The sequence below is a fragment of the Monomorium pharaonis genome, chromosome 6 (genome assembly GCF_013373865.1).
Source record: "Monomorium pharaonis isolate MP-MQ-018 chromosome 6, ASM1337386v2, whole genome shotgun sequence".
Classification (NCBI taxonomy): Eukaryota; Metazoa; Arthropoda; class Insecta; order Hymenoptera; family Formicidae; genus Monomorium; species Monomorium pharaonis.
In genome coordinates this window covers 23,337,357-23,361,819 of record NC_050472.1, presented here as the reverse complement: position 1 = coordinate 23,361,819, position 24,463 = coordinate 23,337,357, and the positions used below count along the sequence as shown (strand labels likewise).

General features: G+C 35.5%; 1 protein-coding gene across 1 annotated transcript in view; it reads right to left on the bottom strand.

Annotated features, from left to right (window-relative positions):
• The window catches only part of LOC105832496 (soluble guanylate cyclase 89Db), a 169,300-nt gene extending 145,196 nt beyond the window's left edge, over positions 1–24,104 (bottom strand). The window contains exon 1 of the mRNA XM_028190732.2: positions 24,087–24,104. The gene's annotated coding sequence lies outside the window, so the exon portion shown is untranslated. The remainder of the gene's footprint in view (positions 1–24,086) is intronic.
• Between the last annotated feature and the right edge of the window lie 359 nt (positions 24,105–24,463).

Genomic DNA, 24,463 nt, shown 5'->3' with positions numbered 1-24,463 from the left:
TCCATTTCAAAATTAAATATTTTCTCATTTTTTTGTGAATTGCAAGTGTTGTGAATATTAAACGTTTTTGAAACACTACGTATACTAACAAACTAAACGACATAACTTTAAGAAACAGAAATAAACACCATAGGTCTGAAAAGCAACATTGCAGCCATTGCATTTTTGTTACATTTTATTAAAAAATAATGTTGCTAAAACTATGGGAATAATTTGTTCTGTTTTAAATAAAGATGCTGATTCATAAAACATACAAAAAATAATATCAAACATTTTACAGTGGAAAATTTTTCTGCAGCATAACATTTGATCATATGCAGTAAAAAAAAATGCAGTAAAAAAGAAAAATGTCATCTATACTTTGATCTAAAAAAATTCTCTTTTATGCGATTTTTTCTTAGATTTTTAACCTTGTCGAATTAATACTTGTTTCGTTTGTCCCAACATTACATGGCTAATACACATTTTAAGACAGTGGAAAAAATCTAAAAAAGTCTCAAAAACTTTGTCGACTCAAGATGATAATTTTTTTTTCACAAGGGTTTTCGTCAATTTCTTGATAAAAAAAACAAAGTTATCAAAAATAATGGAAAATAGTATAAATTATCGAAAATTTTAAAAATTTTAAACGTATTTACATTATACATTTTTGTGCGCTAATTTTAGCGTTTTTAGTTATCCGCAGACGTTTGGTGGAAACGATTTCGTATGATTAAATATAATACTAATCGCGTCTGAGCCCGACATAAAATTTGACAGTGTAAATTAATCCAGCCAGACGTGGGTCTGACGCAATATATAATTCATGTCTTCTTCCAATTTCATTGCGTTTCATCTGTGTGACGGTGTCGCGAACAATCATCAATATACATGCATACTTGAAAAATCTTCTCGATCAGACTTCGCGAATTTGATTCCTTTCATTTGTTCAACTGTAAGCGACTGCCGCTTAACTTTGCCAACAAGTGCCCCATAAGTACCATAAACAGCAGCATCGCTCGTTTTAAACGAGCCGGAGAAATGAGAAAAGCTTCTTCTTCCACCTCCTTTCGCCTTATATAGCATTACGCGCGCAGGCATACATATTTATTCAGCGTACATAGACTTTCCATCGTAAAGCAGCGCGACTGTCGACGTATCTTCGCGTCCGACGTGATACCTGGGACGTTTACGAAATCCGGGATGGCATGCCCAAACGTTCCGCATATATGGCGCGTGGGCGACCGCCGTTTCCATCGCAAATACGAAAACGCGCTCCGAAATTGATTTATAGCAATTTTATGCTCATAAATGCATACGTAATATATTGTTCTACGTATGCGTGTATGTGTGTGCGTGTGTATTTGTGTGTGAAGAACGTGCTGCACGATTGACAATTTTGCACGGATGCTTGAGACGAGAGGAATGCCTTTCAATGTTTTTAAATCAATCAATTGCGATCAACAATCTTTATGTAATTATCGTGAGACGTTAATACTTGTGTGCATGTCTGAAAGTAACGTTTTATATCACAGTTTTGTTAATTTGCACGTTCGTTTGACGCATTATTCTTGCAATCAATTAATTTCTCCCACCTAATTTCGTCACAATATTTTTATTCCTATACAGTTACGCGAGATATTCAACGAATGACTCACGTAGCGAATATACGTAACACGAGACATAACTTTGATCGTGTCCGGGTGCAGATTTACTTTACTGATATCAAGATGCTTAATGCCTAGGAATACCAAACTAACCGTGAGAGATCGCGACTAGAGGATTTTTCTCTATTTCCAGTAAATCTCTAAGCACACACGTGCGCGACGTTCTCTCTCGCGTGCAAATGCGTCGTCTGATTTATAAATATTTATCACGTTGCAGCGTTTTTCACTTGCGAGGAAAATCTCGTGCACGTTAAAGCGAGGCGGACGTTCGGCGTCCGCGCCGAAAGAAAGAGGGTAGAAAAAAGGAGGATGAGGCGGAAGGAGAATTTGCAGGGAGAATCGACTGCGTAATGGTTGCGCGCGTGGTTCCGCGGATGCGATACGAGTTTCCGCGTGCGCGCGACGCGAATCTTGCGTCACTCCGACGACGACGACGACGACGACGACGACTATTTATTTGCCGGAACGCCGAACGCGGATGACTCGTTCGTCAAAGCGTACGGCATCGCGACACAAAGGACAGCGACGTTGCCTGCGATAAGAAGAAGAAGAAGGCAGTGAGCGCGTTGGCTCGTGGAAACGGTGGAAGCCGCCGGGATGAGAGAAAAAAAAAAGGGAAGGAACGAAAACTGCGAGAAAAAGACGGAGCGGAGGATGCCGGTGGAGCGACGGCGATAGCGAGAACGCACGAGCGAAAGGCTACGAGATGAAATTCTCAAGTCATCCATTCTGCGTGTCAGAGGGGATTCCCGTGCGGCAAGAGGTACCGTCGCGGAACCGAAGAAAAAGAAAAAAAACCCGGCCGGAGGAAGAGAAAGGAGGAGAAGACGAGATCGGCGAAGGAGGTGAGGAAGAGAAACGGCGGGCATGGTGGTGGTAATGGTGGTGGTGCGCGACCGTACAGAGTTGCAGGATATCGGACGAAGGGGTGGTTTTCACGGCGTGGAGGTCGCTAGCAAGGGAAACTGTCAGCAGAGCTCAGATTGTATCGTCGTTCCCAAAGGGAAGGTACAACGTCCACTTGAAAATCTCCTGACATATGGTAACCGTACACATTTGCCGTTCACACTTCCGGTTTGCCGTGTAACGAAGCGTTCCTGCTGCAGCAGAACAGAGACGCATCTTTAAATATAATGTGGGGAATTATTCTTGCAATCAATTAATTTCTTCCACTTACTTTCGTCACAATATTTTTATTCCTACAGTTATGCAAGATATTTAACGAATGCCTCAATAAATTAAAGAAAATATTAATAGGAATCACATTCAAAGTAAAAATAAATTTTTAATCAGAGGATTCAGAGAAGAATATTACATGATAGTTTCACTATGAAAAGTACAGATAAGGCTTCCTCACATTTTATCTAATAATGATAGTATTCTAAAATATGTAAAATAATTTAGAGTATATTGCATTTACAAAATTATTTAAATAATGGAAATTAAAATCTGTTTGTAGATGTATTTCATTTGTTAGAATAATAAATATTTATTTGTTTGATTATATGTTAATTTATTTACTTATAATTAGTCAAATTGCTGATTAATTTATGAATTTATTTATAAGATACACTAATTAATTAATACAATAGATTTAATAACCACATATTAATTTGCTGAACTAACTGCAGAATGCTTATGCTGCAAAATAAATTCGAAGAAAACTTTTATTTTATTTAAAAAATTTATACAAGCTATATATATATATATATATAGTACGTTGCTGATTTTTTAAAAATACAATTAATATGTTTTATTTATAAATTAGATTTTAATCTTGAGTTGCATCACTTTTACAGCCAAAACTTTTATTTCTTTTCTTTTAAAATATTTTCCATTTTTTAAATATTTGTATCTGTTGAAATTATAGCATGTGACTACTTCGTTGAAAAATCTAGCATTGTGCATTAATGTTTTATGATCTAATTGAGATGAGTGCATTCTGAGAGATCATAGTGCACACACGTAGTAAAATATTTAAAAAAAGATAAGAAAAGAAAACTACATACGGAAGATATTTTTAAACATATAACTTAACAGAATTTTTAATAATAATGTCACTGTTCTCAAAAATTATATAAACGGTCATGTAGATAATAAAATATATAAAAGTTTTAAATATTGCGTTACGCAACGCGTAAAAAGAAATGTATGGAATAGAAACTAAGTACTAACTCAATTAAGAGAATTAAGTAGAAGAGAATAAAATGTGCGCTTCTAGATTAGTCGGTTTTTTTAAAGAAGAGAAGACGTTCAACAAAATCTGCAAGTCGTTTCGAGGGAGAGTTAAAAACATTTGAGGGGGAAGAATCTGTCCTCTCACAAAATGTGATAAATGTGTTGTGAAGTGAAGAAGAGAGTGATTAATTTACCTTGAGATCCGCGGTTCGACGCGGTTGAAGAATTTCAGATAAGGGATTTTATTTAACGACGATGTTAATGAGAACCATGGGCTTTTCTTATGCATAATGCAATACTGAATATTTACCTAAGTAAAGCAATGTCTTCGAACTAAACTTTTAGTATAAAATCTACGATTTTACACGAAAATATATTTGCCTCTTCATTTATTTCCTTCTTCCAATTCTCTTAAATTCAACTTTAATGTACAAAAAAGCCGTATAAAAAATTATTAAATGTAATTATATTTCCTCTGCGACAAACAATGATGCGGAAATATGTTTGAAGATAGCTGAAAATTAATCGAACTACCTCTGCAATTTTTATAGACGCTTAAAAAAGTCATGCGGCTTCCATTCCTTTCTCCGCCGCATAAGAATTGCTTATGAATTTATTATGGCAATTCGCGGCGGAGAGCACGGAGTGTTGAGCCGAGACTTCCGCGAATGTCTGGATTCACGATGCGGAATCCTACAAGTTGCCCGACATCTCGGCACTCCTGAGAATTGCGGTGGAATCTTCCGTGGTCACCTCGAAAGTTTGGTGTAAGTGACATTTTGTTGCCAGCTTCCGCTACATCAATGGTTACGCAGTACCTAACTGTAATCCCAAATGCACAACTGACAGCAAACTGGCAGCATTCGTTTTGAGTATGCATGTCAATAATAAATAACGTGGTTGGACTTTCGTGAAAGATTAATGCGAGCGTTAAACTAGCGTTGAGTGAGAGAGAGAGAGAGAGAGAGAGAGGAGGGAAGGGAGAGTGAGAGAGAAAGAGAGAAAGAGAGAGACAGACATTAATTTGGCGCTATCAAGTAATGTTACACGCGCTACTAAAGGTGTATAATAGATACGTTTTGTGATATCGCAATTTTTGTTGCTACAATATGAAAAAAACATTTTTCTATAAAAATGCTTTGTAACTTTAAATGTAACTGTTGTCTGTATTAAAATTTTTAGAACTTTTTGGGCAATTAGAACTTCATCACTTATATTGAGGCTTGGGCAATCAATATTAACTTCATAGAAATTCATTATACAACAATAAATAATTGCAAAAATTCGTTATATTAAACAATCAATATTTCATGAAACATGTTACATTATTTATACACATGTAAATAACAAAATTCGCGATCTTACTGATTGTGAAACTAATAAAAATTTCATGTTGTAATTAAATATCTCTAAAAACATTTCATATCTTATTTAATATCTTTAAAATATTAAATAACATTTTCTCTAGTTTTGCGTAAAAGTACAAGAAGTTAATTCAAATGCCGTAAGATTATTTATTAATCGACTGTACGTTGACACTAAACTTCCTTTCGAATAGTCATAAATTACATATCGAACGTGCAATAGCAAATTATTCTGTGATTCCTGTCGTTATCAAAATTAGATATATCAAACGGATATATGTCATAATGATTTATATCGTTGATTTCATATTTTGCACAATTAGACAGATTGGTCACGTTCCGCACAGTTTGCAGAATATGCATTCGCGTCCAACATTAATGCATTATTCGGCTTTATCAGTTATATGTGTATATTTTCGTACTTTATGTATTTTAACATGCTTTGCGCAAGCACAATGAAACTACAAAAACAATAACAACGGTCGCATATTTGACTTCATTTTTACTTCTATTTTATTTATGATACTTGTAATTATTACTTTCCTTTCCAAGATACATTCATTATTAATATTTTTATAAAGCTGCATCGTAAAAAAAGTCAATATATCAAACAATTTATATGCTGGCGCAGTTAAAAGAAAGGATCGGAACTTTTACTACTTTTTTTTTTTTACTAAATTAAAGATCTCACATTTATAATTTATTTAGACTCCTGACACAGTTGTTAATGAGACAGAAATGCGCGAGAAAATATATCTATATGTATATGATGTAGGAATTTGTGCAAATGTATCGCGTAATTTTACATTGGAAATATTACGAGAGTACTGACTCGAGATACGTTGCATCGTTATATGCTATGATTATTAGTCTCATTGGTACGATCGCAAATATTGTGTGCACTGTAAACAAAGGTCAGAATCAAATATTCTCGCTGTTAATTAAACGAGGAAACTCGCACAGAGTCTGATTTGTTTGCCAATACAGTGTTTACCTGGGGTTCGTGTGATTTGCACACATACTTTCTGAGATTAACTGCCGACTACCTCGTATTCTTCTTTCTCAGTGCATTATTTAATATTTCTATATGCCACGTTTTAAAATTCTATAAACCTGTCTCCGAAAAAACAAAATGCTAATAATGGAAATGTTACGAAAAAACTATCGATATCCGGCAAAGTTTAAGAATAGTGGAATGGATTAAGGAGGAGAAAATGGAAGAGATAACGAAGTGAGAGAAAGAGTCAGTTAGGAGCCGAGTATTCATTAAGACTGTAATGGGAAACGTTAAATAGGGAACATTAACGTCAGTGTTAAGCTTATAGCATCTTAAAAAGGAAACAGCCATCGAGATACTCTAAGAAGTGAACGTTTACTATTAAGATTTACAATAAATTGCTAAAGTTTAAAAGATAAATGATTTTATTAAAAAATATATTAATCTTTTCTCGCACAATTTTTAGAGAATTTTTTATCTAATATCTATAATATCACATATTTATTGATATTGACACAATATCAAAAAGTGACATAGTATCAAAAGGAGGCTTTATTTAATTTAAATCAGTAATGCAACCATTTAGAATATTTATTCAATTTAAAGATATACTTTACGAGACAAACGGCTCATATTCAAGTGATGTAAAGCACATAGTTGTGAAAAGTGAGCCTCTTATTGAACATCTCTTTCTGGTAATTCAGTAAGTCTTAGTGCCCATTTCAGCCGTTGGATATCTCGTAATTCATGACTGCAAGTTCAGCTGCATTGCGCAACTGGTACGAAATAATGTGCACGTAAAGTTATTTATGTACACGACAGACCGTGATTTCGTTGCTCGCTCGATCTCTCTAAGAACATAAAACGCATTTGGCATCGATATTCGTGTTATATTTTGGCGATGTATATATCCCGCGTCTGCTGAATATGTTTCTCGATTTGCGAAGGTGTCTCGGTGAATTTTATCAAGAAGTAATGCGAGAATCAAAAATTCGGAATTGTCATCTTTTGAATTTCGAGTATTTTCTATTGCTTGCAAACGAATTTTCAAGATATACGTATACTGTGCAAAGATAATGTTGCTTTATTATAAGTAACATTAAATAGATAAATTAATTTGGAAGTAAAGAATTTAACGCAAAAAATTTAATTAATGCGGCTTAGCTTTACTCGTTGATTATTTTTTTAATTAATGGATGGCTCTAAAACTTTACTGTAATGCAAATTTAATTCCGCGAGTGTAACTTTTTGCATCCCGTGATACATATTACATAATAAATTTGATGCATAAGGTGAAACTTAAACAATATAACACAGTCGCTAGCAGTCAGCAACTAAGAACGGTTTGATTGTGTGTTCGAGGGAAGAAAAAGGAAATCTGATGAGAACGCCACTATTATCGGTAGAAATAATGAAACGGTCCGATTAATCCTTCGAATATCACGGATATCGAAGAGGAATGTCGAAGTAATGGATTTTCATTCAGCTTTTTATGATCGCGTTCCAGACCTCGAGATGGCTTGACATTTTCTCCAACATGCGTCGTGGTGGAACTTTGTTATAGCAGGCAATCGCCGTAAAATCTGTGTGATCGTTGGATGCGTACACTTTATCAAGTTTTCCAAAGGTTAGGAAGACCTGAGAGTCCTCATAATGTCAGTTCTTGTTTTACGGTGATCTTGGGTTCTCTTTATCGTCTTTATCTTCTTCTTTCTCTCTTTTCGTTGTTCTCAATCCTCGTACACGTCTCCGTTTATTCTTGTTTCAATTTCTTTTTGTTATTTATTTTCAGATTTAAAATTTATTTTTATTAATATTAGGATCAAAATTCCAATAGATTTTTTAATAGAAAGATGTGATAAATATAATAATAATAATAATTTCATTAAAAGAGTTCATATTATACTAAAGTTAAATAAGTTATCACGATAAATATTTTTCAAGTGGTATCACAAACAGTTCTATACATGATACAAACAGACCCATACTTCGATTAAAAATAAAATAGTTTTGATAAAATTGAATCTCGAGTTGTAAATATCTGCTATAAACTTTATACTTTTGCAATAATTTTAGCTACGAGATAATTACATTTTTAATCAGATTGCGTATAATATAATTTCATACATCCTAGACAAAGAAAATATTTTTGCAGTTTTGCGTCTAAATTCATCTCGAAAATATCAATAAATTATTGTTTTCGGTTACACGTAACACACAAATTATATTGTTATTAATGTATTATTTAATTTACAAGTCAAACTCTTAAAAAATTTTGTTAAAGTATTTTATATCTTGTACAAAAAATATCTGATATCTTGTGAACATAAAGTGTAGATTACCCATTTTAATAATTACTTATATGCGCGCATTTGAGTAATAGTATCGTCATTTTGTATCTGTTACGTCTCGCATGCGTTTTAGCCGGATCGCCATCCGTGAAAGCTTTCGACCGAATTCGTGCGATTCGAGATTAAAGCGATTTGTTGAATGAGAACAAACTGGTTCTATGACGAGGGAAGCGCGCATTTTCCAGGAAATCTGCAGAGGGTCGTATTATTTTGTAACCGGTTGGTTCGGTCGGCCATTGTATGGCATTATACGGATAAAAGCTTCGACCGTGCCGGTATAACGGAGAGATTTATTACGGATCGATAACTTCAGTCCTTGTCACTACTCCGATGAAATGTTTGTTGCGCAACGGCCAAAAATAAATCCCCTCTTACGCGGTGCGTGCAAACCTGTGCTTCGATGCAGCGATATCTGCAATTTTATATCTCGAATTGATTATTCGAGTCAGAGACTCGGAAATCCCCAAGCCCTCTCGTGTTTTGATACAATATATATTAACATCCAATAAGATCAGCATTTATATATAACAAGATATATCATATATTCAATATTCACACTATTTAATAAACTTGCTTTTCTTAAATATAAAGCAGAATAACGTGGATTTTATGTTTATAAACACAATATGCGTACAACTGATGTTACTACATATAGCAAGCATATTGATTTTGATATTGTGCAAAATTAAATTACAGAGAGAGAGAGAGAGAGAGAGAGAGAGAGAGAGAGAGGGAGAGATTAATTCTTAAATTTTACGACAATATAATTTCATTGCAACATGATTTATTGAGCCGTCTTTAAGTTCTATGGAAAGATCAATATTACATCCAAATTTATGACGGCGCACTTGAGCTTGCAAATTAATATCGCGTAAAAGCTTCAAGATTATAGTCTCTAAGATATACTTGGAAGGAAACGTTTTCAAGTACATAACAATTGCGACGTTCAACTGTTTCATTTCTCAGCACACAATTTTATGGAGCTATATCATGTCTTTACAACTATATAATCTTGAATAGAAAGGAATAACAATTATAATGAAGCAGTTGTATCTCTCACTTATTATAATGTACTTTAATAATTTAATTATTTGACGTGTATACATAAAATACAATGATAAAACTATTATGGCATATACACCTATAGTAATATTAACGCGACCTACACATAACGTATTCTACAACACATGTAAAAATTGAAAGGAAATAAAAGTAAAATAATAAAAGATTATTTCATCAAATTGATCACTTAATTCCAACAAATGAATAAATATTCCATTATTCTGTTCTTTCCGCGCTGTACCTATACAATCAATTGATCGTAATAAAATCAGCTAGAAACTAAAAAAAGCTATTTATTTATTTACGATGCTCATAATCGATATATCCCATATACATGTAGGTGTACACCCGCGAATACGCATACCGTAACCAGCGGGCGGTCGGACGACCGAGGTTTTGGGGCGAGTGAGGCCGCGGATCGGCCTTATCTACCCTACCTATTGTGCGCGTAGTTAAGGTAGTTAATCATTCCGAAGTTTACAAGGTGTTAGGTGGTTAGCATCGCGGGAATTAATTTGTCGTGCGCGACGTCGCGGTAAATTGTCGGCGCGGAGTTGTGCCACCGTAGAGAACTGCTAGCGCCGGATAGTCCTAGTCGGCTGGCAGCGTCGGCCCTTTACAGTGTCCGAACCCGCATACACCGGTGCACAATAGTTCCCCGCTATTTCGCGTCTCATATACATGTATCTTTCAGCTGCATCTTATGTGTCCGCGTTCTGCGGCTGCAGAATCATCCCAGACCGACGTGATCAGACGTGAGAATGTTTCCTCGCTATGAATTACGAGCGAATGTACATACATTCGCTTGGTTTTAAATTCGATTATTGCGACACGGTAAATATGGCTATTTTTTTTCTTTCACGCATAATTATTGCGACTATATTAATTTGATTCAGCAGAACGCTTCGAGCCACGTTATCGCAGGCGCGATAACGCTGTAACGTTGCAACAGCAGTCAGTCTATTGGATATAATAATAGCGCATTTGTCGCAGCGAAATCGCGTCGAAATTATTATCTCCCGGCAGTTCCCCGGCCACGCGATTCCGCGTTATTTCCTTTTCATCGAGCCACCGTCCGTCATGCGGAAGATCGCCGACCACACTCGAATACGAACGAGAACGCTACTTCTCCCGATAGTGAGAAAACGCATCGCTAACCGTCGGTTTTCCGCGAATATCGCGGGGATATCGTGCCCCCTCGGATCTCTCTGCTTGCCTCACGGAGTCTCCTCCACCCTGTCTACCGTTTTTTTTTTCTTTATCTCCTCCGTCTCTCGCAATTGCGGCACTTGGGCGCATCCAGACCGCCCCGAACTTCTTGGCAATTCCACTCGGCTAGGTGGACCGGGGTAGAAAGGACGGAAAATGGGCGCGGGGAGAGGCGTATGCGGGACGAGGACGAGTCTCGCTTTCGTGTAACTTTCGTGCGGAGCGCGTTACGTGCCACGTATGTATGTACGACGAAGCGTGGAATTTTCGTAGGTCCCCTTTCGCGCACAGAAAATCGCCACAACGTGCGCAACACGCGCGCGCGCTTAGGACAGTGTAGGAACGCAGTTACTCTCCCCGACGGCGAGCGTGGGGAGAGTAACGCCGAGAGGGTGAGTTGGGTTAATCGCAGGTGCAGCATCTCTCCACGGAGTTTCCACGCCCGAATGGAAACTGGTTGCAGCGGTTTGCACGTGTTGTTAAGGACGCCTGCGAGCAGTTGTAAAGGCGCGGTCGATGATTATAATGCCGCGAATATTGCCGTTCATTGCGATTTAATGCGCTACACTACGTGGAGCTACGTCTACCGGCCGCTTAGTATTGAAACATTTGCGGAGTGATTTACGATCCCACTTTGTTTTTCATTCAATGTGCATGTTGTCTCGATTTGTCGAAAGCAAAAGCGCCTTCAGCGAATTTTTATAATTGCACCCCCTAATTGCCTCCGTAAAATCTCCGTTCTGTTGTGAAATAATTGAAACCTATAGTTGTTTCTTTTTTTCTGTGCGTGTATGCTGAATTAGATTTATATTAAATTTTGATACATACGACATTTCGAGAGACATCTGCGGAGGAGACTATAGATTGCCATGACGAATGTTTCGTGAAAATCAGATTTTATGCAAATGAGTCGCGGAGTCACGTGCCACCGACTTTGCATCTGGCCGAGGCGTTTCGCGGAGTGCTTCCTTCCCCCTTTTCCCACCCCCTCCTCCGTAAAGATTTAGAGTCGATCGATAAATTATCGTTTAACGTGGCATAAAAAGCATCACGTTCCGCGGAACGTAGGCAAAAGTTCCGGAGGATTCCGTATGCGGAATGGTCGACTCGTTTCGTACAGGCAGCAATTAGGTTTCATCAAACTGAAATGTGTCGCCCACATCTGCGTAAGTGACGCCACGTGCGACCCATATACGTACACTCGCTCACACTAACGGCGATTTTATCCACTAATAAATCATTTGGGAGGACCGGCTCGATTAACCGGCAATCTGCGTTCATGCTGTATTCCTTCGATATTCGATATATTACCCGGGGATCAGCGGCGCGGATCACTTTACAGTGATCACCACGGTTAGCCGTGGCGGTATAGCTCACACGATTCATCGATCGATACATTGATTCCCATCTAACGAGAAGTAAACGTCCGAAGGATGTTATGTATAAAGTCGCGCGGACTTGCGGAATAATCTAGTAGTACGCGCGACAGTGACGCGGCGAAATTGGCCGAGCGAACACGTGAACTTTGTGACAGTAATCAACGTTCTCAAAATCGATTAACTCCCACGTGTTTATTATTCCGCACTGCGGCATTAAGTTTCGCCGTTCCTAAATGAGTTTGCGTGTCGACAGATTTATTATCCGGTATTCTACAGAGAGAGAAAGAGAGAGAGAGAGAGAGAGTTATAGTTTAACGTAAACACATGTGAAATGCTGATCTGCAACGTGGACTGTGCTTTCAATCTTTAATACGGACGAAGGTACGGTGTCCGTGTAACGGGTCCTCACCTTACGAAACAAGGGGAAGGCGAATCGAATTCGCGAGACGGGAGAGTACGACGTAATAAATGTTTTCAAAAGTTTCTTTCGGAATCTTTTGTACGCTCGAAAGCGAGAGAGAGAGAGAGAGAGAGAGAGAGAGAGAGAGAGAGAGAGAGAGAGAGAAAGAGAGAGAGTCAAGTTGTAAGGGACTCCAGTACATGAGAGGTAGCGTGCTTTGTAGCGCACGATAAGGTTTATGTTCCCGCGATCTCTTTGCAGCGTGTAATGGGCGAAATATTACGTCTACCGGTTTTGAAGTTAATAATACGCTCGCGGCACACGTCATCGTTTCCTTTGTGCAAGAGTCGCGCATGTACTCCGACACATGCCCACAGGCGTGATGTATGTACATAAGCGTGTAAGAGGGTTTCCATGTATATCCACTTGCCAGAAAGCACAGTGTGTAAACTTTTTGCCAATAGCGCGCGAGATCTGTGCTTCTTCGTACGCGCAAGAACCGGGAATCACATGTCGATAGCTGACAATTGATCGCGTCGTAGAGATCTGAATCAGTAAGTTTCTGATTCTGTGAATATGACGAACGCTACGCTGTAAGCGCAATATTCGCTTTAATTGTTACGCATTATTCTACTTCATAAATGGATAATTGGTTAACTTTGAATACGGATATTATTGATTTGTTATTTATAATTAAAGTGACAAGCTAGACAAAATGAGAAATTTAAATTGCAATTAATTTAAAATTATGTTATGAATTATTCTCTACATTGAACTTAATATTCCTTTTAATCTATGTACATATAGACATACAATATATAACATATATAGGTTTAATACGATAATATCAGATAAATTGGGAGAACACATCGAATAGCATTAATTTCATTTTTCAATAGTGAAGAAAATGTGAAATTTTTTTCAGAAATTTAATCAACGTAAATGTTTTCAAGATCTAGATATTTAAATAAGTTAGTTAATAATAATTAATTAATTAGTTGTAAATTGCGTATTAACGCTTGAAATATATCATTTTCATGTATATTTTTAAATTGTAAAAAAATTGACGTAAAGATTATTAATATATGTATGTATAAGAAACAGAGAGAGAAAGAGAGAGAGAGAGAGAGAGAAAGAAAGTTTGAGTCCATAAAGAATACGCGGCCAAAAACTGTAAAATTATCGAGAGTACAAAATATCGCCTTGCTATATAACTTATCGCACATAAGCCCGCGATATATGTTCCGTTGCAGTTCGAATCGATTTATTTCATTCCCGCAACGAATTTCAGGCGGGATCGATGCCAGACGGGATACACCCGTAAATGGCCTGGTTTGGACGTGACGAATTGTATGGGCCGCATGCATCTATACGTCTCAGAAAAAGAATGTTCATTAAAATATAGATACACCGCACACGTACGTTTCATTCTATGCGTACGTCTGTACGTGATTAAAAATAGCGAGTCGTAAAAAAAAAAGGAAGCAGAGGGAAAGGAGAATCATACGCCTCTTCTCCTACTATTAGCGCAGCATACCTATTTGCGACAGTTGGGACGCTGCCAAGATTGCTGATTCCCCGCGGCTATCGTAGTACCACTGTTCTACCTCTTTTGCCCGAATACGTAAATCTATTGTGTCGCCGAGGACGAAGTGCATATACGCGTGCCAAATATCCCGGCGCTGTTCGCCGTTGGTTCGAGCTGTCGACGGGTTCGGCTCGCCGTACGTGAAATATTTCAATTTTCCAAAAATTTCCGCTATCCGCCGCTGGTCGGCCAATCTGCTCCTGTTCGTGGAGCCGTACAAATGAGCTGTAGAGCGGAGACGACGACGGTGGTGGCGACGACGACGACGACTAATGAGCTGTGGCAGTAAAAAGCGAAGGAAGGACTTCGTGGTTGAGTCCGAGGCGGTTTGTCGCTTAATTCCGGACTCAGGTTGAGAGATTATTAAAGAAAGTTGGTTTTTGATAATATTTCGGCCAGTAATATAGTGATAAATAATGAAACATTTGATTAAACGTAAAAAAATGTATTTAACTTTATGATAGATGCTTTATATGTAGATAAATTTTACGTACATTTTTTCTATATGCCATCTATAATATTGAAATGTAACTGCTTCATATGCTGCAAATTGATATATGCGAATTTAGAATTTATAGTTTAAATTTGTTTTACTACATTGCTGCATTGCAGCATGTCATAAGTCATTTACTGTTTTATCAATAAATAATTATGATTTATTACCTATTTTTATTTTATGTAAATTTTTATTTAATTATCACATATATGTATTACACGCAAATTTTTAATATAAATATTTCAAATATTTCTTGAAAAACTTTTTTAATAACTAAAATAATTAAAAATATTATATTAATATTGAAATTATAATAAATATTTTATTATTTTCATTGCTGTCTCTGTATTATTTCAACTCAATTAAGAAATATTAGGTTTTGCTTTAAAAGATATAAAAATTTTATTCAATTCTATTACATTTTCAATATTATGACTTTTCTTTTCTCTCTCTCTCTCTCTCTCTCTCTCTCTCTCTCTCTCTCTCTCCTTCTCTTTCTCTTTCTTGTAACGTCTTCATTTGCTTTATTTAAATATAATGATATATTATTTCGAGACATATTATATTTAAGAATTTAATAATAGAGATGCCGAATTAAATCGGTTTGTTAAACGCTCGTAAAGTTATTCTCAAGGTTATTCTATTATAAAAACGTATATAAAATACATTCTAGCTGTAACGTTTTAGATATATATTTATTTTTCTTTTATCTGGAATATGAATGATATCTTGCTCTATACATAATTGTATAACATAATAATTATTTAATACTTTATTCATTATACGTGCAATTTTTATATTTTAATCTTATTTTAAAAAAGAAACCAACAATTATATGTAATAGATTACAAAAAGTATTATTTGCTTGTTTCATATTCTTTATGTACTGCGAATTATTCGAAATCCTAACAATACAGATTAATCGTGACTGATCTCAGATCTGAGCGAAACTCGATCCTAAAGATTGTCTTGGGATGAAATTGTATCTTAATAACTCTCTGCTTCAAGGATTAAATGTTGAGCTTGGATAATCCTGATTCAATTAATTTAGGTATTATCACAGTGGGTTTACTATAACTAACTTTTCGCACAGATGGTTTTCTCAATGAATCTTTCTGCTTTTGTACTTTATAGAAAGATATTATTTATTCCTTTCTTTCTCTCCCTCTTTCTCTTTTTCTCTCTGTTTTTTATCGCAATTTTACATATTCTTTTAAAAAATATAGCAAAGTAATTTTAACTTTAAATCTCAACTGAGACATATTTTATCTTTTTTTCTATTAGTTCGTGACGTTCTGCGGAAACATCTGTTGGATAGAATCGCAAATCATGAATTATTATGATTATAATTCTCATTATTATTATTATTATCATTATCTTCCTTTTTCCTCTTCTACATAGCAGACGAAAACTTTTAAAGTCGATGTCTGCACTGATTAGCATCCACGGTGAAAATTTATCGAGTTCAGAGAACTGGAACACGTGAAATGAGTTTTCCTTCACTTACTTTATTTTTTTTTTTGCAGCCTCGAATTTGTACTTTTGTGTAGTCACGAAACACTGTTTACACAAGCATTTGAAAAGTTAATTATACCTTTTGTAACTAACATACGGAGTACGGTCCATGTTTCTATTTCAAAATGTAAACTGCTTTTGCATATGTATACATTAAAAATTACATTACACTCATTTCATAGACTAATCTAGGACAAAGAAATTATTTAAAGCGATATATGTTTCTTGAGCAATGTAATAAAATAAAAACTGATATACTATATATAATTATAATTAAGTTAAAATAAATATAAATAATTATTGTAATTTTTAAATAAAATAACCAAGAAATTATTTTCAAGCAACAGTTTAAAAAAGTTTAAAAAAGTGCATATGACATTGAGCAAAATTCTTTTTGCTAGTCTCACTTTGTTACAGGACCGGCGACATTGTTAGTGAGATAAACCTCAATAAAGCGAGCTCATTGAAGGCAGGTATCTAAATCTGCGCCATGTATCGAGTATCGATCGCCGTACAAAGGTACTAAAATCTACGAGAAATTTCCTTCTTCGTGCAATGTCGTTTCCTGCACGTCTCAAACTTCGCACCCTTCTCATAGAATGGCAATGAAAATGATGGTAGCTACGTTGCCGAAAGCGCGTCTCGATACGAGGGCGTCGCAAAAGCCACTCGATAAAAGGTCGTTCCAGGGATCTGGAGTGGGTACGTCCATTTTTATGAAGGCCAAGGACGAATAGCACAGATAAGAACCGGCCTGGTCCTACCGAAAAAGAGTCTTACAAAGGAAAATTTTCGAAAGTGAGGCATATTCTGGCATGGGGAAAAAGCGAGAAAAATGCGTAGCCGATTAATGACATAAAGGAAGACGCTTAATTAATAAATTCACTGTTGGAAAGTAGGGTGGAAGGTGGTATAAGGGGTGGCCTCGTTTTTCGTGAAAATGCCGCGCACAAGGCAGTCTCCTCCAGATGAATAGCCATCTCCGTTACGTTAGGAAAGTGGGGTAACTGAAGTAGCATGATTAATTAACGTATAATTAATGAATGGCTGAATCTAATAAGAAGCTTGCGGTGTAATCACCTGGAAATTTATCATGCACGAAAATAAGCGGCCCCGTCTCGCCGCACGGAAGGAAAAATTCCGCCAATTCTTCGTACTTTGCACTTTGCTACATTGTTTAATTCTCGCGAAGAATAAAGACTCTAGTTCCTGGCATCATGACCGTATAATCAAGATACGATGCTTTGTTCTTCTATCTTGTTTCACAAAAAATGGTTTTAATATTATTTTATAACACTTGTACGCAGTGTCTTAATGATAATATATTGTTATATCTTAGTCTTCGTAATATTAACTTCGTGCAATTTTCAAAAGATATAACATTTTAACTTTGTTTAAAACGTTATAACAAACGTTTAAAAGAGCTATGTTTATGTCTACACACTGACGTGGTTGAACTGACTACAGTTGAAATTCTGACACATAAATCTGAATATATTTATAAGCGAGCACTATTTTGGATGGCACTGCTGCACTAAATGTATATTTCTTTTGCAGAAAATACTAAAAGCTTTAACTTAGTAGCTTTCCACAAAGATTTTCGAAACTCTCCACAGAAACTGCAATGTCAAGACACTCATTCATTTAAGTAAATGTCATATACGTCCGAAGTTGCTAGTAAATGTTCTTTAAGACCTACCATGCCACGAGGTTACATATATATCCTCATCTAGTTTGATAAATGGGTCTCATTGAAAGGTCTCGGATCCTCTTGTATAAATAGAATATCACCAGAGAATATCACCAGAGAATCTAATCGCGCTGACAATTTTAAGATAATTCAAGATAAAATATAATAATTAGCAAAGATAAATATTAATTAGTATTATTTAAAAGATATAAATTTTATTATGTTAAGCATAATGTAATGTACAATAAAAAATTATAATGTACATTTTGTTAAAATAAGAAATAGAAATGCTTTTATATATGTATATAAAAGCATTTCTATTTTTTATTTTAATGTACAAATATATACATATGACTTACAAGTGTACAAATAAAAAAGGAATTTTTAAAAATCATTTTTAGGTTTTTCTATCTTTTTGGAAATGTCCATATAGCAGTGCACGCTAAAATGTGTTAAATTTAGCGAACATACCATAAACATTGCGGCATTGTTCACATAGAACTTGTGTATTTTGATTGCAAATAGTTGCCATGCATTCCAAATTCCAGGTACACTTGGTCAAGAGTGTCTCCACATTTTACATTTGTATCTACAGATTAGTTTCAAACTAGTTGATCCGTGCTATTGAAATTTACGATTCTTTTTTGTTAAAAAAATATTTACATTGAAAATTATTTTATTGAATATAATAATATGAAAATAACGTTTTCTAGTATTTTATCTTTTCTATAAATATTAATGTATTTTATCTGCAAATTATATGATTATATGTAAATAATTAAAATATGTGTTAAATAATTAAATATTATACATTGACAAGTTTAGCGAATTTATAGCTTATTATACGTATTTATTTTTTTGTATATTATATTTTTGTTTCTTTTATTTTTAATGCGAGATAAAATACATTCGTTCGCTGATTTTCAGATAATGTTTGCCAATATCAAATAACTAGTATGCATTAAGAATAATAATTAATAATAAATTGAACTTATTAATTCCGATAGCATTTATAATTATGTACTAAATTGAGAGATCTGTGTGATATTTATACGTAAAATAAAATGCTAACTATTTATTACGTAATTACTTTAATATATAAAAAAGTAATAAAACAATAAAATAATTATATAAAAAGTAATAATTATTTTATTACACAAATTTATCTTTGACAAGTCTATTTTAAATATCTAGCTAATTTTAAATCGCAAAAGGTTTTGCTTATTGCAGAAGTCACTTAACAAGTCTCTTATCTTTACTTGCCTATTCGAAACTAAGTGATCTTTCTGATTTAACAAGAGAATTTCTTTATTCGATCGCTCTGAATCGCCATTCTTCCCTTTTTTAATAATAATAGTTTAATTCATTATTTGATTGCAAACATCAAAATGGTCAATATCGATTGCATTTTACGCGATTAAGGTGCAACAAACGGTAACTTTGTTACTGTGACAATGACACTTTGACGAAATATCAGACGAGATGGAACAAACGGACATCCTATCCAAGAATTCATGTCGCGCATTTCCTTCCTCTCTGATTTTCTTTCGGCTAGTTGTAATGTACGGGGCGTTTCACGTGGATGTGAGAGAGTGCTCTCACCCTCCACCTGAACCTTGAGAGGTGGTCTTGTAGAAAAGGGAGAGGAAGTGGAAGCAACATGAGAATGAGAAGAGAGTCAACGAAATGGGGAGGGAAAGAGAAGGGTGAATACAAGGAGATCCGCCGTGGTTATCATGAAAGCTTCAACGAAACTCGAAACTCTTTCGCTTCTTATTTCCTTTCGCTCTCATGTACGTGGACTGCATCCCCATACTGACGACGTCCTTATCTTAGAGATCCAGGACTCTGTCATATTTACCTCGTTAGGAATGTCCTATGTGCGAGAACGAGGGATGATGATAGGGTCCTGCAGAAATCCCGAATATCGATTCGATCTGATCGCCGTGATTCTCGACCTCTATATTACTACTGGGAAATTTATCTACTTATGTCAACTTGAATTTATGACAATAATTTATCGTTTGTTGTAATAAATATACGAAAGAGCTTAAAGAATGGCTAAAATGTGTATCTAAGAAAACAAAAATGTTTAGTCATTTAAAAAATTCCTAATGATAAGCTGTTACTGCACATAAAATTTTAATTGCATTTATATATCAATTTTTTTCAGCGCGAGTAAATCATATAATTATATATCGTAAAAAGATATCCTCGAAGGTATCGTACATATCGAAAATTATTGCGATTTTATGAAGTGTCGTATAAGAATGTTATAAAAATTTTAAAACGTATGGAAAACGTAGCGAATTGTAAATATTTAAAAAGACATATGTATAATTTCGTGTTACTCCATCGCAAACATATTACGTTGTCACATTTTTAATCACGTATATCTTTTTTTCTAGATTTCCGCAAGAGTGATTAAATATCAAACTCAATCGCGCGAAATAAAATATTGCGGCGCGAAAAAGCCGAGGTCAGTCTTCGCGTCGAATTTGTTTGCTGTCGAACGACGACGTGCTGGATACCGCGGAAATATGCAAATGCCCCCCTGCATAAACCCTGGACGAAAAATAAATGCCTCGTGGATACGCCGCGTACGTTGAAATATCCGCTCCCGCCAACGTTGCCGTTCGCCTTCCGTACGAAGTATAATGCCTTCCACAGATTTCCTTACGATGTCGTATCTTGCGGAACCCCGTCTCCGATATAGATGTCGTTCTACACCGTGGGTGGGTACACGATAACAATGCAAGCGGAGAAACCGATATCGACTCCTCGGCCGAAGCAGGTTCGGATTGATGAGCTCGCGGTCTACGTTGTAAACGTAGTCATCGAGAAGCTCGCCGCGGTATTGGAGATTTGATTGATCCCGATGTATATGGGAATAGGGAGGACAGTATTGTGCCACTGGTGCTAATTCCCATTAGTGGGTGTACCTCGTATGCGACCTGTTCGGCATGGCAACGACGCCTATCTATGACGGTACATGGGCACGGGAACCTTGTCCATACATTCGTTATCACTAGGCTCGCCTTACATGGTAATGTAATATAATCAAGATATGTTCTCCCGGACATGAATCTTCCTTACGTTATGGCAGTAAACCTCGTTAAAGCTTCGAACCCACCGGTCATTCTCGCATCGCGTTCACCGCGTACGACGTATATGCGGTATTATATGATTTTCATCGTTGTTGTTTATTATATAAATATGAGACACTAAATAAACACGTATTTATCGTTAGATTATTATATCGTCAGTAAATGCTCGTGCGCCTTTCTGTTAGGCAATATACTCGTATAGAATACAGTAATATCAATTCTTTTGTATTGTGAACAAACACAATTAATCAGAATGTGTATGATACGCAGATGAATGTTTAACATTCGTTATCATTAGGCTCGTCTTGCGTGATAATGTAATATAATTAAGATATATTCTTCCGGATATGAACAATTTTTCTTAAGTTATGGCCGCAAATTTCGTTAAGCTTCGAACTTATATTACAAAATATTTTTATAAGTAGTAACAATTACATATTTAATAGATGTTATTAAAAAAATGACAACATGTCGCAGAGCATGTACGATTCAATTATATTATATATATCTTCAAACATTATATTAAATTTTGATTTTTAATTGTGAGAATTATGCTGATTTATTTTATTCTTGATTCTTCCCTTCCAGTTCATCGATCTGCACATCCAAATATGTTTTTCTGAAGATGTTGTCAGTCGTTTCCATATCAACCGCGCGCTTTCACAGGGCGTATCACGTGATTTTTTTATCACTGTTTGTTTGCTGTACAAATATGAAATGCGAGAACATACTGACGGATATACCGTCATATTATTCTTATGTCCACGTCCAATATTTGCTCGGTGCGATTTCAATATTTTTGTTTTCCATAGTTATCAATGGACAGGATGCATTCTTTGCAGATTTGCACGTTTCTCGCATCGCGTAATACGAAAAGTATGATGGAAGCTGTTTTACATAATACGAGTTGGTTCTATTATGTATCTTTATTAAATAGCTAACCGTGAGATTATTACTCAGCTATTTTCAAATACTTCAACAAATTGCTCGCGTCACCTCATATTGAAAATTGCGACTTAAATATTACATTGAGCCTGTCTTTCTACGATCGCATTATTTACGATGATCGATAAATTTTTTTTTTAATGAATGCAGCAACGGCCCAACGAACTTGTATTAACGTGTCATCCCCGTCATCGCTCGAATTAGACGTCGTAGGGACATTGATTGCAGCATGTGCTCGGGTGCACGCATGATTAGGACTGCATCGGTGTAATTGAGTGGGCGGATTTCCGATTTGCATTACCGTCGAAGATGTTGCTGCGCTGCGGGTTACTAATGGCACGGACATACATAAATGGCCGAGACTGCCTACCGATCCGTACGGCTAGGCCGGTATGTGTTCCGCGCCGGGTTAGTATCTACTACTCACGTGCAGGTATGTACCTGGATGGCGTTTCTCGGCAGAAACCTACGGTGAGGATCGAGGAGGAAACCGGTGGGTCGCAACCGCAGCCCGTGAGTGATATACCCTCAATATCCACACTTTACCCTAAGATCTCACTAAATCTCCTTCTAGCTTGCCTACCTATCTCCCCGGCGCATCCATAAGCCTGCATACACAGTGTTCCAGTTTATGAGCCGGTATATTTTCGGGCGCAGTAACGCGGGCGCGAAAGCCTTATGCGTCGGGCCCGTTGCCGTATGACGACGCATGCCGTATATTACCGTTTTGCCACACTACTGATGCCCCGCGGTCTTTACCTAATTGTCACGTTAATACGAGAAATAATTCAGCAGCAGATTTTTGAAATAGATAATAATGACAGAAAATTTATACATTTCTGCGTTATGTATTTTAAAACAGTATCAAGTAAGCTTACAAAAGATAAATAGATTTTGAAATACGGTTGAGATTGCTTAAGATCCTGAATTTTAAAGCATTCTGTTATAGAATTATGATATATTTGAAAATAGAGATATAAATAAATGTTATTTGCACTAAATCATAACAAGTTAATAATATCATTGCTTTTGTGTCTAAAGAAATATCCATTTTATAATAATATAATCGTTACCATTATGAGTTTCGCTCTAAGCAATCTATTTTCTACTGGCAAAAAGACAGAGAAAAGAGATAGGATAGCGATAGCGGAAAATTGATATGCCTTGTTTTTCTCAGACGTGCAAAAAGAAAAATAAACTCTTGGAACGGTCTCGTATTTCGTTGGAGAACTATGTCTTCGTTTTTGGGCAGCTTTTCACAACAGCTGTTGCCAGCTGTCGAAGGACGTGAAAAAAGGTGTCGGAAGCACCGGCGTAAACGTGAACAGAATTTCATATCGGAAGAATCTCTACACGTTGGATGTGATTTCTTCACAATGAAATTAAAAAATCATAAGCGATACGTTCACGGAGCAACAGGCTATTTAAATAGTCTCAAATCATTTTAAAAACTCAATGAACCTAACACACATGAAGTCAAATAACGATTTTAACTAAACTTATGATTTTGCTAAATAGTTTGTATTGTATTTATTTTTTCTAGATAAGATTAGTTAAGGTATAAGTACATTAATTTAATTTTGACAATTTTAAAAATACCACTTTTATTTGATTTTATTTAAAGCAAATAATATTTTTATTGACTTAGAAAAAGATAAAATTTTTTGCATTATAAAGTTTTGGAAAATTTAAAATTATTGTATACTAAATTGTATATTTAATAAATAAAAACATTAGCAAATATTTAAAATTAAGAGTGCAATTTATACGAATATAGAAAATTAGAAATTAACAAATATAACACGTATAATTTAGAAAAATAGATTTAAATACAACAGCTTAAATAATAAAAATCACACTCTCTAAATTTCCTAAAGTGAAACATTACTCTAAAAGAGAGAAAATTGTGCAATGTTCGAATGATGTCACTCTAATTAAATTGAAAGTGCACTCTATAAGAATGAATTTTTACTCTAATTAGAGTGACAAATCACTCAAACATTGCACAAGTTCAATTTTTACTCTTTTAGAGTAATGTTTTATTCTAGAAAATAGCACTCAGCCTATTGCAAAATAAGCTTTCTTTTAGCATAGAACTCTATGAACGAGAGCAATTTATTAATAAGACAAATTGTGCATTATAGAAGTAAATCACTTACCAAGAAGTATTTTAAAAGCGGTAGTAGCATCACCTCTAGTATGTGTCCCATGGATTCTAAACTTGATGAATTGTTCCAGCATCCCCTTAAAATATCAAAAATATAAAATATTAAAATATTTAAAAAATATTTAAAAATTTGAAAAAAATTGAAAGAACAAAACTTTAAAAATTTATTCTTAATTTAATGAGCTTATCATTTGAAATTGATATCACTTGAAGTTAAGATATTAGATGACGATGACGCCACGTGCCGATTAATTCGGCGAATATAATAAATTTACTCACGAGCCATTGAATCGTTGACGTTTTTCCTTGTTGCGTTTGTATACACACTCGACACACGCACTCGACACGATCGGAAATGTTAAGGACGCG